Below are 16,920 nucleotides of genomic sequence, written 5' to 3'. Positions count from 1 at the left end.
ATTTGGATATTATAAATCAGCAATTCCAAGGTAACTTTGGAGGACTGTGTGCTTGGGTGCGGCCTTGCCCAACAAGCATTCTTTTTCAGGTGGAAGTGTATGGTGTGGTCCCTTCCTGACTGCAGGTTAATAAAATACTGGAATGTTCCCCTCCCACCCTCCCATTTGGTCAGCTGTGAATGGCATGTGGCCTGATAGAAGGCCTGATATGGAAGCTATGGGAGGTACAAAGTTGGATGGCTTCTTTCAGCTTCTGTATGTAGAAGCTAAATAAAAATCTCCCCAGTTGGAAAGAAATTCAGATTGAATGGCATTCACTTAAAACACAGATGATCAAGTTGGGTGTTCTACGTACCTGTAATCCCAACACTGCAGAGGCTGAAGCAGGAGGATCATGAATACTAGACCATTCTGGCCTACAAGGCTGTCTGAAAACAGCAGCAACAAGAACAAACCCCAAACCAAACCAAAGAACAAAACCAAACGGTACGAAGTTGTGTGCTGCCTTAAACTCAGTTCACAAAAATACATAAGGGTTTGCTTTCTGTACTTTCTTGACTTCCACGTGGAGGCCAATAAGGCTGACATGTCCTGAAAACAGTGCCGCATGTCAGTTTTATTTATTCTGGGAGAGTTTCAAGGTATCTAGGATTAATTGAGTGCTCCTATGCTGAGATGGGGGCCACAGCAGTGTTTCATAATTAGTCCTGGGGTGGATGTTGCATTGTTAGGCTTGGCTAAACAAGATGCATAAAATATATAGCTTGTGACTAGATAGCAGCTTCACTGGAAATAGTGCTCTGTACAACAGAACTGCTGAAGATGAAGAGAATGTGGAGCCTAAGGTCACAAAGTCAGTGCTAGCATAACCCTTCAGGGAACTGGGTGGAGAAGGGTGTTACTCCTGGCTACACTGTGGCCCCTGCAGCCATGAATTCACCAACCTCACCCATTTCTCTTTAGTATTGTTGAAGAAAAAGAGCTAGGGGATTAGAGGTGGGTATGAGGGTAGGTTAGGTCACAAGGGGTTCTGTGGGGGTACAAAGCTAGGCTGGTAGTAGTAGTGGGATTTTCAGAGGGGTGGGCAGGGATGTGAGCACATCTGCCTGGTGTCCCTATGGAAAAGGGGTCCTGCTGTGGAGGTCCCATTCTTTGTTGTCAGGTGCTGTTGTCATGCAGTTCCCAAGGCCATCAAAGCTTTGGGCCAGTGGCTCACTTCCTGCATTGTGTGCTCATGTGGAAAAACCTGTAGCCAGGGTTTCATGTCAGTCTGGTTCCTCTGCCCTGTGCGTGTCTAGACCCTGAAACTTCAACCTGGTGAGAACCACCATGGCTCTGCATTTGCCCTTCTCCCATTTACCTTTCTTGGCACTGGCCCCAAGGTTGGGTGTCTGTCTACAGGTTAGCTGAAAGGCAGGGAGGCTAGATTTACATTGGATTGTCTTCTGATGAAAGTGAGGCAGGTGGGATGAACCCTTAGGTCGCCCTGGGGCCCAGGCTGCTGGCTCTCTAGGCTCCCAGGCAGCTGCCTGAGGGCAGGCTATGCTTTCTTCTGTGAAGTGATGGAAACAAGTCTGTTCCAGTTGCAGTTTAAAAAGCACTAGATTAATGGTGAAGTCTTTTAAAATGATGAAAATATATGGTATTTTGGAATTTTTCTGGTTTGCATTTTTTTTTTTTAATACTTCAAAATATAGTTCTGAAGCTGGGTGTGGTGGTTCATGTCTTTCTTTAATCCTAGCACCTGGGAGCAGAGGTAGGTGGATCTCTGTGAGTCTGAGGCCAGCCTGGTCTACACAGTTCCAGGACAGCCAGAGCTACGTAATAATAGAGACCCATCTCAAAAAACAAAAACAGCCGGCCAGCAAGCAAGCAAGCAAGCAAGCAAGCAGATAGTTCTGAAGCCCAGCATTGTGCACGCCTGTAACCCTAGCACTTGGGAAGCAGAGGCAGGCAAGAGGATCAGGCAATCCTTGGCTACATAGCAAGTTTGAGGCTAGCCTTAGATCACTTGAGAACCTTTCTGAAAACAAACCAAATCAAACCATAGCAAAAACAGCAAACCACCCACAAAACAATAACAAAAACCAGTTCAGTAGCTTTTTTTTTCTTTTCTTTTTTTCGAGACAGGGTTTCTCTGTGTAGCTTTGGAGCCTGTCCTGGAACTCACTCTTAGACCAGGCTGGCCTCGAACTCATAGATCCACCTGCCTCTGTCTCCTGAGTCCTGGGATTAAAGGTGTGCACCGCTTCCTCCCAGCACTTTTTTTACTTTTATTTTTGGTGGAGGTGGTTGTTGCTGGCCATAGTACCAACAGATCAGAGCCTAGCTTTGAACCCCATTGTGCCTATAGAAATTAGAAAATCTTTGACCAGTTTTAAGCTTATTGGTACTGTGGGCTGTTGTGAGTCCATTTACAAGGAAGGAATCCTCAGTATGTTCTCTCTCTGGTAGATTCCTCACCACTATTAACACATGGCCTCCATTTCCTGGGTTCAGTCGTTTTTCTGCCTCAGCTTCAGGAGTAGCTGGGAAGACGGCCCCGCTGGCTGCATTCAGTCCGTGTTACACTTTTGTTGCTGTATTTAACTGCATCCTGAATTGTCCCTGCTGGAGAGCTGCGGGGTAAATATCCCTGCCAGGGAGTACCAGGTCCTTCTGCCTCTGAGGCTGGCTCAGCCTCTGAAGATCGCATTCATTTTTTTTTTTCTTCCTTTAAAGATCAGATCACGGGGCTGGAGAGATGGCTCAGAGGTTAAGAGCACCGACTGCTCTTCCAGAGGTCCTGAGTTCAATTCCCAGCACCCACGTACGTGGTGGCTCACCACCATCTGTAATGAGATCTGACACCCTCTTCTGTGTACATAATAAATAAATCTTAAAAAAAAAAAAAAAAAGATCAGGTCACACTTAGTAGCTCTGGATGTTCTGGAACTCACTATGTAGACCAGGCTGGCCTGGGATTCTCTGGGGTTAAAGGCATGTACCACCTTGCCTGGCTTTTGAAGCTGACATTCTTGTCATTGTTTTCCTTATGGTGGGAGGGTGTATCCAGTTCTGTGAAGTGCTATTTCCTTGATATTCTCTGATGTGACATTGCTGCAGACCTAATTTAAATGTGCTTCTTCTTCTTCTTCTTTTTTTTTTTTTAAACAAGTAACCTAGAAAATGAGCAGGATGTGGAAGTGCACCCTTAGGATCGCAGCACTCTGGAGGTTTGAGGTGAGATTTAGTGAGACTCACAAAAAATAAAACCACAGATCTGTATGTTATGCTCCTTTGCTATACTTTTGTTCTTATTTTCTTTTAGCTTTGCTAGGGGTGGAAGCTGGGGCTGTGGGATCCTAGGCACATGCTCTCTGTACTCCTATGTAGTAAATTACAGGTGATTTTTTTTTTCAAACCAAGGTCTCACTATGTAGCCTAGATTGGCCTTGATGCTTGATCCCCTGTCTCAGCCTTCCTAGTGCTGGGATTCCAGGTGCTACCACATCTGACTTGTGTTGCTTTTTTTTTTTTTTTAAAGACAAGGTCTCACTGTGTAGACCAGACTGGTTTTGAATTCAGAGATCCATCTGCTTCTGCTTCCTGAGTGCTGGGATAAGGCTTCTATTTGCTATGATTTTGATGCAACCCCATCCTTGAAGGGTATTCTGAGGGCATGTATTTCAAATTTCCTTTAATTTTTTTTTCTAGATTGTGTGTATACATGGGCACTGGAGTGCATTTTTTTTTTAAATTAATTGGTTAGGAATGGTGACACACACCTTTAATACAAACACTAAATAAATACATAAAATTATTTAATTTAATTTTTTGAATTTTGAAACAGGATTTTTCTACGTAACCCTGGATGTTCTAGAACTTGCTATATAAATCAGGCTGGCCTTTATAGTTTCTTTACAGCTGGAACACTTTATAGTTCCGAAGTCTGAAAGACAGACTTAAACAGAGAAAAGATTGATTTTTCTCACAGCTTTGGGGTTTTCAGTCCTTGAGTGCTTTGGCCCTATTGTTTGTGGGTGGGTCTGTGGTGGGACTTCATGGAAGGAACACATGGAGCAAAGTCACTTAACTAAGCACCAGGAAGAGAGAGGTAGAGGAGGATGGGGACTACAGTCCCTTAGAGCAGGCCCCATGACTCTGGGTCCCCCTTCTTAGGTTGCTTCCACCCATGGCCTCCCAAAATTGGGGAACAAGCTTTTAACAACACATTGGCTTTTGGGGGACACCCAGATTTAAATAGTAGCTTCATCAATTTTGAAACACGTGTCTGCACTGTTCTTCCAGCTGCTCACCTGCAGTGTTAGATCCGGTCGACATGCTGGGCACCACGTGCCTCAATCTCTTTTGAGTACCCTGTGCTGTTGCCCCACCTGCTCTACCTTCTGCTCTTCACAACCTCTGCCTAACTGTTAGTTGCCTTCTTGCTCCTTTTAAGTTGCTTCTGGCTTTTTTTTTTTTTGACCATGGGGTGACATTTTCCTGGGATTTAGACAGTGTGAGTCCCACCTTGGTTTTGAATCATCCTCCTGTCTATAAATACCACAGAGCTTTGTTCTGGGCTCAAGCCCTATCATTTGGGGACAGTTTGGTGTGGCAAGGAAGGACCAGAGTAGCCTTAGGCCTAGGGCTAATTTCACTCTTTTCTCTCTCTGTCTCTCTCTCTAAGAGTCTTATAGGCTAAGCTGACCTCCAACATACTGTGTACTTACTGTGTAGTGGACACTGGACTTGAACTCGTGATTTTCCTGCCTCTACTTACTGAGTACTGGAATTACAGGTGTGAGCCACAATACCTGGCTTTCATTTCCACTTTTTTTTTTTTTTTTGTTTTTCGAGACAGGGTTTCTCTGTGTAGCTTTGCGCCTTTCCTGGGACTCACTTGGTAGCCCAGGCTGGCCTCGAACTCACAGAGATCCACCTGGCTCTGCCTCCCGAGTGCTGGGATTAAAGGCGTGCGCCACCACCACCCGGCTCATTTCCACTTTTACGGCAGGTTCTTTCTCCAGGGGCAGGCCACATTGGGCTTATTGGAGCTGAGTGATTTTCTATTAACCAGGCAGTGCTTGTCAAGTCTTCCCACAGAGTTCCTTCCCTGCTCAGTTCAGTGAGACAGCAGGCCTGGATCCCTTCTCCTGGGCAGGAGGCTGGAGTCAGAGCTTAGCTCTGATGTCGGTCTTCTCTCTTTCTCTCTCTCTCTCTCTTTTTTTTTTTTTTTTTTGTTCCTTGAGGCAGGGTTTCTTTGTGTAGCCCTGGCTGCCCTAGAACTCACTCTGTAGACCAGCTTGGCCTCAAACTCAAGAGATCCGCCTGCCTATGCCTCCTGAGTGATGGGATCAAAGGCGTGTGCTATCACTGCCTGCCTCTCAGGTGTCTTCTTAGATCTTTAAGAGAGGGTAAGTCTGGGCCCTGCTTGTGACCAGTAGGTTTGGGGAGATATTTGTTACAAAGAGTGGAGTTTAGAGAAGAGGTAGAAATGTAGGGTACCATTACAGGTGACATTTAAAGCTGGAGTGGAGTGCTCACTGGGTGAGGGCATGAAGGTACAGGCCCAGGAGGAGAAATGGAATCATCACTCTGGCCACCCTAGTTTTGCAGCTGACTGCAGGTTTTGTGCATTTCCCTACTCTGCTGTGGCTACTGCTGCTGCTGAGTGCTGGGGCCCAGATTTGGATTATGTATGCTCCAGACTGCAGTGCACACCCTCTTTTGAGGGTGTCCTAGGTGTATTGGGGTGGGGAGGATCATAGGCCAGTAAGGAAGGAGGTTTAGATAAGTCTGGTGGGTTGTAGGGGACAGTAATAATTAACTTAACCCTTCCAGGAGTTTTGCTGTAAGGGGCAATGAGGATGGGTAGTGACTGCAGAGGTAGTGGGTGTGTTGGCTTCCTGTCACTTCATGTCACGTCATTTAAAACCATAGCACATCCAGGCACCATTGGGGCTTGGGAAATAGCTCACTTAGTAAAGTGTTTGCCTCATAAGTGTGGAAGTCTTACTTAAACCTCCAGCACCCATGTAAAAAGCTGTGTAGGGCTAGTAGTGGTGGCATAGGCCTTTAATCCCAGCACTGGAGAAGCAAAGGTAGGCAAATCTGAGTTCGAGGCCAGCGTAGTCTACATAATGAGTTCCAGGCCAGGCAGCGCTACATAGACTATGTTTCAACACCCCTTTCCAAACAAACAGAAAATTGCCTGTGATGTTGTCCTTTTGAGGGGGTGGGCAAGGTGTCAATATGTAGACCATGTTAGCCTCACCTCAAACTCACAGAAATCTGCCTACCTCTGCTTTCTGAGTCCTGGGATTAAAGGACATGCACCACCATGCCTGGCTGTGGATTATACTTTTTTTTTTTTTTTTTTTTTTGTTTTTCGAGACAGGGTTTCTCTGTGTAGCTTTGCGCCTTTCCTGGAACTCACTTGGTAGCCCAGGCTGGCCTTGAACTCACAGCGATCCGTCTGGCTCTGCCTCCCGAGTGCTGGGATTAAAGGCATGCGCCACCACCGCCCGGCCGGATTATACTTTTAATACCAGCACTGGGAAGGAGGTGATGAGGAATTTCTGGGGCTGGCTGACTAGCCAGTCTAGCCTACTTGACGAATTCTAGGTTCAGTGGCCAAAACAAACAAACAAGCAAGCAAACAAACAAACAAACCATAAAACAAATAAACAAAAATAAAGGTGGGCCGGGTGGTGGTGGCCCATGCCTTTAATCCCAGCACTCAGAAGCAGGTGGTCTCTGAGTTCAAGGCCAACCTGTTCAATAGAGCAAGTTCCAGGGCTACACAGAGAAACCTTGTTTTGAAAAACCAAAACTAACCAAACAAAAAACCAAAACAAGGTGTAGATAGTGCCTGAGAAATGATGCCCGAGGGTGATCTCTGGCTTCTACATGTACACATGGGCAGGCTCATCCACATAGACATGTGTACATATACATACATGAAAGAGAAGTGTAGCTAGAGTTTTTCTGCCTGGCCCACAGTCAGGGCAAATCTCTCTCACCCGCCAGTCCCAAGCCGCTCAAACCCGATCAAGTAAACACAGAGACTTATATTGGTCACAAACTGTATGGCCGTGGCAGGCTTCTTGCTAACTGTTCTTACAGCTTAAATTAATCCATTTCTATTAATCTATACCTTGCCACGTGGCTTGTGGCTTACCGGCATCTTTACATGCTGTTTCTCATCATGGCGGTTGGCAGTGTCTCTCTCACCCAGCTTCCTGTTCTCTCAATTCTCCTCTCTGTTAGTCCCGCCTATACTTCCTGCCTGGCCACTGACCAATCAGTGATTTATTCATTGACCAATCAGCAACACATTTGACATACAGACCATCCCACAGCACTTCCCCTTTTCTTTTCTTAAAAAGGAAGGTTTTAACCTTTACACATCTCCAAAGTCAGCTTGGTATATTTGGGAATTTGGGCGCAGCTTCTCTTACTACTTCCTGCTGGAGGGGGGCGCTGTATCTTATGGGGACACAAAGAATATTTTAGGATTATGGAGTAGTCCATGAGGGTGTATCGTCTGAGCCAGTTGCCTTGAAACGGTTCTGGATGTTAGATCATCTGGGCCATGGTTTCATCGGAGACTTTTCAGGGGGTCAAACCTGATGTATCTTAATCTGGAACAAATCCATAGCCTCTGGCTTTCTGTGGAAACAAAAGCAGAGCCTCCTTTCCAAAGCAACATATCCTTACATCCAAATTTTGAAGTCAAGGTACCTTTAAAATATACATTTTGGCATAACTCAACAGCTTTTGTAATCAAACGTTTTTCTTCAGTTACGAATATCAAAGAGAACATAATCCAGATTCTCTGTGTGGTAGCCATCTTTACGTGGCTTTTTTTTTTTTATATTAGCTTGAGCCTATTGCTTTAAACTGTAACCTTCTAAGCCTGAAAGGGCCCTGGCGCTGCTGGCTCCGCCCACTTTAGCTTCCCAACATGGCAGTGATACGTTTTCCGCCAGCTCTGGGAGCCATCAACTCTCAGAAATAGTGGGTCTATGCTTCTATCAAAGCAGCGTGTAGCCCAGAAACCTCTTTTTTTTTGTTTTTTTTTTTTTGTTGTTTTGTACTAGCAAAGGCTAAATCCACCACACAGCTTAATGTGCCACTTGTAGAGGCCTCATTCCTGCCATACTGCAGGTCGAGCATGCACGCCAGGAACCCGCCATAGTAGCTCAAACATGCAGGCTGCCGCTAGCTTGAAAGTGACAACTAGGAGCTGTTTTTAGCTCCATTTTAGAATCTTTTTACTCAGGTTTTAGGTGGAAACTCTTGCCCCACGTTGGGCGCCATTTGTAGCTAGAGTTTTTCTGCCTGGCCCACAGTCAGGGCAAATCTCTCTCACCCGCCAGTCCCAAGCCGCTCAAACCCGATCAAGTAAACACAGAGACTTATATTGGTCACAAACTGTATGGCCGTGGCAGGCTTCTTGCTAACTGTTCTTACAGCTTAAATTAATCCATTTCTATTGATCTATACCTTGCCACGTGGCTTGTGGCTTACCGGCATCTTTACATGCTGTTTCTCATCATGGCGGCTGGCAGTGTCTCTCTCACCCAGCTTCCTGTTCTCTCAATTCTCCTCTCTGTTAGTCCCGCCTATACTTCCTGCCTGGCCACTGACCAATCAGTGATTTATTCATTGACCAATCAGCAACACATTTGACATACAGACCATCCCACAGCAGAGAAGGAAGGAATGAGCCCTAGCCACTGTGGTTCACATCTTACCTGAGTGGGTGTCATAGATTGTTCTGGTGTCTGAAAGGGATCTGGGGTAAATTCTCTAATTTACTTAGAAGCTATGTGCTGAATGTGGCTCCTGTGGAAGGACCCAAGTCCCCTCCTTGACTGGCTGCAAGTCTAGGGTGGGTACATACAGTGGGATGGTGGCTCAGTCTTAAATATGGCTACCATGTGACCAGGAATTCCTCTGTGAGGTATGTGTCTAAGAAAAAGGAAGTATGTATACAGAAACCTACATGTGAATATTCCTAGTGATCTTTTTTTTTTTTTTAAAGAGACAGGGGGTCTCACTGTAGCTTTGGCTGGTCCTGTGGGATGTTAACTTACTTATTAAATTTTGTTTTGTTTTGTTTTTTGAGACAAAGTTTCTCTATGTAGTCCTTGCTGTCTTGGAATTTGCTCTGTAGACTAAGCTGGCCTTGAACTCACAGAGATCTACTTGCCTCTGTCTCCCAAGTATTGAAATTAAAAGGCATGGGCCACCAGCACCTGGCAGGGTTTTTTTTTTTTTCTTCAGATTTATGTATTTTTATCTTACGTGTATGGGTGTTTTGCCTGCATGTGTGTCTGTGTACCTCATATGTGCTATGCCTAAGGAGGCCAGAAAAGGACATTGGATCTCCTGGAATTGGAGTTATAGACAGTTGTGAACCACCATGTGGGTCTGGGAGTGGAACCTGGGTCCTCTGCAAGAATAAGTACACTTAACTACTGAGCCATTCCTCTAGCCTCCTAAATTTTTTTCTTTAAGATTTATTTATTAATTTTGTGTCAATGACTGTTTAGTCTGCATGTATATATGTGTACCCTGTGCATGCTTGGTGCCCATGGAGGTCAGAAGAGGGTGTTAGTTACCCTAGAGCTGGTGTTAACGAATGCCTGTGAACTACCATGTGAGTGTGGGAACTGAACTTAGGTCCTCTGCAAGAACAAGTGCTATTTACCACTGAGCCGTCTGTCCAGTTCCCAGGATGTTGTTCTTGATAGCCTAAAAGTAGAAAGAACCCAAAAAAACCACTAGGTAACAAAATACAGAACACAGTGGCACATCACTAATAAATTGAAGTGCTGTGCTAACTGCTGCTTGACAGCATTGTGCTGAGGGGAAGAAGCCAGACTTGGATCACATATCCTGTTCTTTCCCATTTAGATGAAGGACTGGGAAGAGGCAAGCCTATTAAGAGCCAGTTGAGATTGCCAGGACTGGGGCAGGGGATAGTGAGTGACTGCTAATGGTTATGGGTTTCCTTTGGGGAGATAAAGGACAGACAGATCTGAATATGTTGGAAGCCAATGGCATACATGTTTTATGTGAGTGAACGATGTGGTTTGTGAATCATATCCCAAAAAGCTGCTGAAAAAGGTGGGCCCACTAGTATGTCAGTGCCACATGGGTTTATCTTCTGGGCTTATCAGCAGAATGATTTTTAATGTTCTATGAATTAATCCTCCCTCCCTCCCTCCCTCCCTCCCTCCCTCCCTCCCTCCCTCCCTCCCTCCCTCCCTTCCTTCCTTCCTTCCGCTATCAAACTTGCTTTAGCCTCACATGCTCAGGATCACAGGCATGTGCCACCAGGCCATCTGTGCACTCTTTCACTTGGATTTGTTGGTGTGGATTTTGATCAGGACCCCCCCCCCCCCAACGCCACACACATATACATTAACACAGACCACAGAGGCATCCCTAACCATAGCCATGTCAAGCCCATGGCCACTCATTGTCTTCTGCCCATTATCTGAAGTTGTGTTCCTTAGAGCATTCTGATTGATGGCAGTCTTGTCAGTAGGAGATCTGAGGTGGGAATGTCCAGCAGCCTGAGCCTTGAAGCTTGTGGGTGAGTTGTGAGTGGCTACTATGGTGAACACCTTCAGTGCTTATCAAGAGTCTCATCTTAATTAAGGTGGACGGCCTAGAATAAAGAGTTTCAGTCTTTGCATACATTTGACTGAAACTCTTCACTTTAGATAGTTTTATTGTAACATGTCCAAGCTCATAGTTTTAATATCTCTGTCTGTCTGTCTCTTTCTGTGAGGTCTTACTTCGCTGTCCAGGCTGGCCATGAACTTGTGATCCTCCTGCTTTAGCCTCCTGAATGCTAGGATTAAAGGTGTCTGCCAGCATGCCCAGGCTAGGCAGGTATTTTGTAATCCAGGCCATTCCCTACCAGTACCAACAGGGATGAGTTTGATCCGTGGAGAAGAAATGATTAACTAGCCTGTTGCTGAGGAATGACTTTCTCCAGATGCTCAATCCCAGCCTGTCCCCATTCTGTGCATTCTTTGAGATTCACTGAGGCAAATTACAGCTTGCTCCTGGCCAATGTCTGTAGCTAGTCTGGGTCACTTATTAGCCAGTGGCACTCTGAAGTCCATGCTGAAATTGCTGCTGCATTTCAGAGAGTCAAAGTAGCTAAGACCAGAATCCCATAGCTCAGACTGTCTGGCAGGCTTGTTGACACAGGTCTGTTAGTTACTCAGACTGGTGGTTACCCTTTCAAAATTGATTTCCAAAGTCAGAATAGGTCAGTAACCCCTGTCCTTCCCTATATCTAACTTTAATTTTTATTTATTCATTTATCCATTTATTTATTTATTTATTTATTTGTACAGGACTTCACTTTGTAACTCTGACTGGCTTAGAACTCTCTATGTAGACCAGGCTGACTCCAGTGGTCTCAAACTCACAGACATCTGCCTGCCTCTGCCTCCTGAGTACTGAGATTAAAGGCATACACCACCACATCTGGCCCCAAGCTAATTCTTTGTCACAAGAGTGTTTTTTTTCCCTCCTTATATCTGTTCTTAGATATAAGATATAAGAGATGAGCTACTAGAGCCATCACAGAGCTAGGAAAACGTGAGCCCGTCTTGGGGCAGCAGTGCCAGAGTCTGTGTCTACATGCTTAGCTCATGGTTACTCCTCACGTGGGAAGTTTTGACCTGCTCTCCTCTCTCTAGCCCCTGCTGCTCCTCTGTCTGCCAGTGCTGGGAGGTAGTAGACATAGGGCTCCTATCCCGGGAAAGGAGAGATGGCCTGAGGGCATCTGATCCAGGAGAAGGTGAGATGGTCTCCGTTTCTAGTGGAAGAGGCAGCAGGGACAGCCAGACGGATGCCTGAGGACAGGAGTACATTAGGGGCCTTATCTCTTTGAGCTGCTCTAGGGGTGTGTTGGTGGCAAATGGAAGTTCTTTAAAGGGATAGGGTCATTCCTTGTTCTTGGAAGACTTGAGTTTTCTGTAGGGAAAGCCATGGTCAGATGGATTGAAGGATCCAGATGAAGGCAGGGATGTCCTTATGTCTATTATGGAGAGTGCCTTGAGCAGACTCAGGTGACTGTGGAGGACTTAGGTTATGCCAGGATAGTGGGGCTGGAATGGCCTGGCTAGGGCCCCATAGAGCAGAGGCAGGGTAGGTCAGAAACACAGGGAAGGCCAGGTCCACTAAGAGTGAGCCTGAGATCTCTGGGTGTGTATTCATCATCTGCACTTGGGTGGTTCACTGTTCTCTGTTTTGGGACCAACCACATTGAGCTAGGGCTGACCTGTGCTTTGAGGACAGTACTGCTTCTGGGTTGTGGGTGAAACAGGTCTTCCTTCCCACTGGGAACAACTGAGTAGGGAAACTTAAGTTTTCTGAGTGATCATTCTAGTAGCTAGGTGCTGCTACCCCAGGTGAAGGATGAGCTACTGCCACCTCCCTGTTGGGCTGTGTTCCTGTGGGAGGTTGTGTGTGACAGTTGCACATTGTTTACATTGCCTGGACACAATGGTTCTGTACTTACTTCCTTTGTACACTCATGCATGCCCTCCCCTTGCACACTCACCCATCCTGTACATTTAGACTGTCTCCCAAACACTTATGCTCACTCTTGCAATCACCCTCCAACTCATGCTCCTCTGCACACTCATATTCATATGTTGATGTTTTCTGTGGTCCTTCACGTGACTCTGGATGTCTACGGTCCATGGCCCACAAAGCATTTAGGGAGCAGGGTGGTCTAGTGTTAGTGGTCTTTCTCTGTCCCGCCAGCTAGCTCCCAAATAATGACGCAGAGAGACTTCTTATTAATTATGAAAGCTCGGCCTTAGTTTAGGCTTGTTTCTAACTTGCTCTTATAACTTAATCCATTTCTGTTAATCTACGTGCTGCCACATGGCTCGTGGATTTTACCTCTCCTCATGTATGTCCTGCTTCCTCTGCATCCAGCTGGTGGCCCCTCTTTCTTCCTTTCTCATTGTCCCCAGGAGGTCTGGTCTAATCTCTTCCTGCCTATCCATTGACCATTCAGCTCTTTATTAAACCAGTCACAGAGACACATCTTCACACAGTGTAAAGGAATATTCCACAACAGTCTGGACTGTGACATTTATACTTGATGATAACTTTGCTGAATATAAAGCCCTAATGTCTTGTTTCTTTTGCTTGAGTATATTAGATATATTACACCCAGTCTGATGTCCAATACTATCTGGTGTCCTAAGAGCTCCATGTAGTACTTCCTTTTTTTAAATTACTATTATTTTTAAGATATGGTCCTGGAACTTGCTGTATAGACCAGACTAGAAACTTACTGTGTAGACCAGGCTAACCTTGAACTCAGAGAAAGTCACCACACCCAGCTAATTTTTCTTTGTTTCTTGAGGCATCTCCCCCCCCCCCCCCCCCCCCCCCCCCCCGCCTCCACTACGTGAGATCCTGCCTAAGAAACTAAAGAACAACAAACAACTTTCATATACAGCACCCACACATGAAACAAAAGCTGCTGTGTACAGTAGACCTTTCATCATGCTCTGAAGCTTTATTTTGTATACATGGGGTTGCAAGTGCCACTGTGCTTGTCAGGTTAGAGGGCAACTTGCAGGGATGGCATTTAGTTCTTCAGTTTGGTAGTAGATGCCTTCACTCACTACTGTCTCACCAGCCTTTTTGTAATTTAAAGACAAAGTGTCACTCTGTACTCCAGACTGTTTTGAACTCATGGCAGTCATCCTGTCTTACTTTTTTTGTATGTGTGTGGTGCTTGGAATTGAACCTGGGCATTGTCATGCCAGGCAGGCATTCTTACCTCTTCAGTCCGTTCTTTTTCATAAGATTGTTTCTTATTGTCTGACTCTTGTTAGCCAGTATCTTGAGTTTTTAAGTTTTTTTTCCTGAAAGAGTATCATTTTTTAAATTTAAATAACCCATTTAGAACCTGTAATTGTACACCTAGCTTAAAGGATGTTTATATTACATCAACTACAGAGCAGATTGATATGGAATGATCAATTATAGATAATACCGGAAAGAATTTCTATGTTTCTTGATAGAGGTCCCCTTTCCTTTATTATAAGAAAATGAGAGCCAGATGTGGTGGCTGACATCAAGGCAAAAGGATTATCATGAGTTTCAGGCTAGTTGAGGCCACCACATTCTTTGTCCGACTCTGTCTCAAAGTGTGGGGAGAGGGCAAAAAAAAAAAGAGTATGAAATACTTTACAGGTTAAAACTGTTTTAGTTTATGTAAAACACAAAACAATTTAAGAAAATGCTTTCATTTGGAAGATTTTTCTTTTCATTTCTTTTTTTTTTTTTTGGTTTTTTAAGACAGGGTTTCTCTGTGTAGCTTTGCGCCTTTCCTGGAACTCACTTGGTAGACCAGGCTGGCCTCGAACTCACAGAGATCCACCTGCCTCTGCCTCCCGAGTGCTGGGATTAAAGGCGTGCGCCACCACCGCCCGGCCTCTTTTCATTTCTTATCCATGGCCTAAATTTTAACTCTCTAGAACAACTGAAACCTCTCACAACCCCTTTCTGCACTGTCCAGTAGGCAGACTGCTTCTGGATAAAAAGTAGGTTCACAAACATCTTTTTCCTTCAAACATCTCTTTGCTGAAATGAAACTCTGCAGCCTGTTTTCTCTGTAAATGTTGTCTGTGTTGCAGTCCATAGCCACTGTCCTGGAAGGAGGAGCCGCCTTAATGGCCATTTCCACAGCCTTCTACACAGGTGGTCCTGTGTCACCACAGAACTGTACAGCTACAGCCTAAGTTTTTTTTGGGACCTCAGGTGACATCTGTGTGTTCCAAGAACATCTCTACTAGGGTTGGGCCTCTTGCAGGGGATACCTCGATATCTCTTTAGAGCAGATGTGGCAGAACCTGATGCTCATAGGAGATGTGGAGATGAGGCCTATGCTAGGTTTAGGGTGGGTGTGTCCTACCAAGCCTGGCTTTTTATTCTTAACTCTTTTTTTGTTTGTACTGTTAGGCCAGGCTAGCCTCCAACTCCGCAGCCTCCTGAATACTGGGATTATAAATTTGAACTACTATACCTGGTTAAAGGCAGGATTAATGAAAGAAAGCTTTAGAAAAAACAGCTTCTTCCCTTGCCCCTGGCAGTTTACGAAGCACCAGTGCTAAGCATGTGCTGTCGGTGCCCACCTGGATGAGCCTTCAGCTGCTCAGGCATGGCAGATGGGAGCCCAAATCCTAAGACCCACTCCATCGGGGTTGGTGACAGTGAGGGAGGATGCTGGGCTCTCGGCCTTGCTGCCCTCCCTATACCCCAGATGCGTAGAATTCTGTTAGCCTGTCCTGCTCACCCATGCATCTAGAGCTTGCTAGGACAGAGCTGGACTCATACATACGTGCTCTCAGTTCAGCCATAGTGAGTGCTGTTCATGGGCAAGTATGCACAGGAGATAAGTGATGCTTGGGCCTGTCTTGCTGGGAAGCTGATAAGCTGGGCAGCAGCAGTGTGAAGCCAGGCCCTGCAAGGTTTGATGTGGGATAAGTCAGTGTTGGCGCTCTGACAGCCTTGGGCCTAGGTTGGCCTGTGCTGTGGTTTTCTGTTGTAGATGGGTTGTTCCTTCAGGACTAACTTGAGAGAGTCCTTTATTTTTATCTTTTTTTTTGTGTGTGTGCAATTTTTTATTTTTTTGAGACAGTTTCTCTGTGTAGCCCTGGCTGTCCTGGGACTCACAGAGATCCACCTGCCTCTGCCACCTGAGTGCTGAGAATAAAGGTGTTCACCACTGCGCCTGACTTATTTTTTCTTTTGTTTATATATTTTATTATAACTTCATACATGAATGCAGTGTATCTCAGTCATATCCACCCTCCTCAACCCCCCAGCACTTTTATTTCTCACTACCATGGAGAGGGTTCTTTAACTTTTTCTTTAAAACTTTGATTTATTTATTTCATGTGTACAGGTGTTCTGCCAGCACGTATGTCTGTGTATGGGAGGGCTTTGGACCCCTGGGACTGGAGTTACAGATGGTTGTGAGATGCCATGTGGATGCTGGGAATCAAACCTTGGTCTTCTGAAAGAGCAGGCAATGCTTTTAATTGTTGAGCCGTCTCTCCAGCTCCCCCCCCCCACCAAGATTTACTTTTATTTTATTTGTATGAGTGTTTGCTGTATGTATGCTGTGTATATACACCATGTGCATACAATGTTCTCTTAGGCCAGAATGGGGCATCAGATCCCTTGGAGCTGGATTAGAGGAGTTGTGAACTGCTCAACTGAGTCCTCTGCAACAGCCGCAAATGCTCGTAACCATCTGTCTGGCCTTGGATCTGTTTTATTTTTTATTTGAAGCCATTTTAATTACTTAGAACCCTAAAATTCAAATTTGTTTTTAAGTTGCACGTAAAAAACACAAAAATCACGCATATGAATTGGGTACCATGTGTGGTACTGTTTGTGTGTTGTCTGTAGTGCTTTTATGCACAAAACTTTTACATTTTTCTTTTGCTTTTTTATTCTTTTGAGAATTTCATACATGTATACAATGAAATTTCTATCATATCCGTTTCTCATTTCCCTCCTCCAATTTCCCTCGTATTCCCTCCCCTACATATCTCCCTCTCAATTTTATGTTGTCTTCTGTTTTGTTTTTGTCTGATAACTCACTAAGTCCAGTTAATGTTACTCATGTGCACAGGTGTGGGGCCATTTACTGGTGCTCAGGAAACCTGCCAGTGACCACCCACACTCTCAGAGAAGGAGGGTTCTCTCACGTCTTTGAGCGGCTCTCGGTTGTTGAGGTGTTGTGTTTTTGTTTTTGTTTTTGTTTTTTGAGACATGATCTCACTAATAGACCAGGCTGGCCTTACCTCTGCTTCCTGAGTGCTGGGATTAAAAGTTTGCTCCACCATGCCTGGCAAAGCTATT

General features: G+C 45.2%; 1 protein-coding gene across 3 annotated transcripts in view; it reads left to right on the top strand.

The window, feature by feature from the left end:
- Ap2a2 (adaptor related protein complex 2 subunit alpha 2) overlaps positions 1-16,920 on the top strand; it is a 73,114-nt gene that overhangs the window by 8,933 nt on the left and 47,261 nt on the right. Inside the window, exon 2 of one of the 3 annotated variants that reach the window (XM_052714693.1) lies at positions 3,158-3,222. The exons of the other annotated variants lie outside the window; for them this stretch is intronic. The gene's annotated coding sequence lies outside the window, so the exon portion shown is untranslated. The remainder of the gene's footprint in view (positions 1-3,157; positions 3,223-16,920) is intronic. 3 annotated transcript variants of the gene reach the window in all.

This window comes from Peromyscus californicus, unplaced genomic scaffold, assembly GCF_007827085.1.
Source record: "Peromyscus californicus insignis strain IS unplaced genomic scaffold, ASM782708v3 Scaffold_4__1_contigs__length_199733344, whole genome shotgun sequence".
Lineage (NCBI taxonomy): Eukaryota > Metazoa > Chordata > Mammalia > Rodentia > Cricetidae > Peromyscus > Peromyscus californicus.
This window is presented reverse-complemented; position numbering and strand designations above follow the sequence as displayed.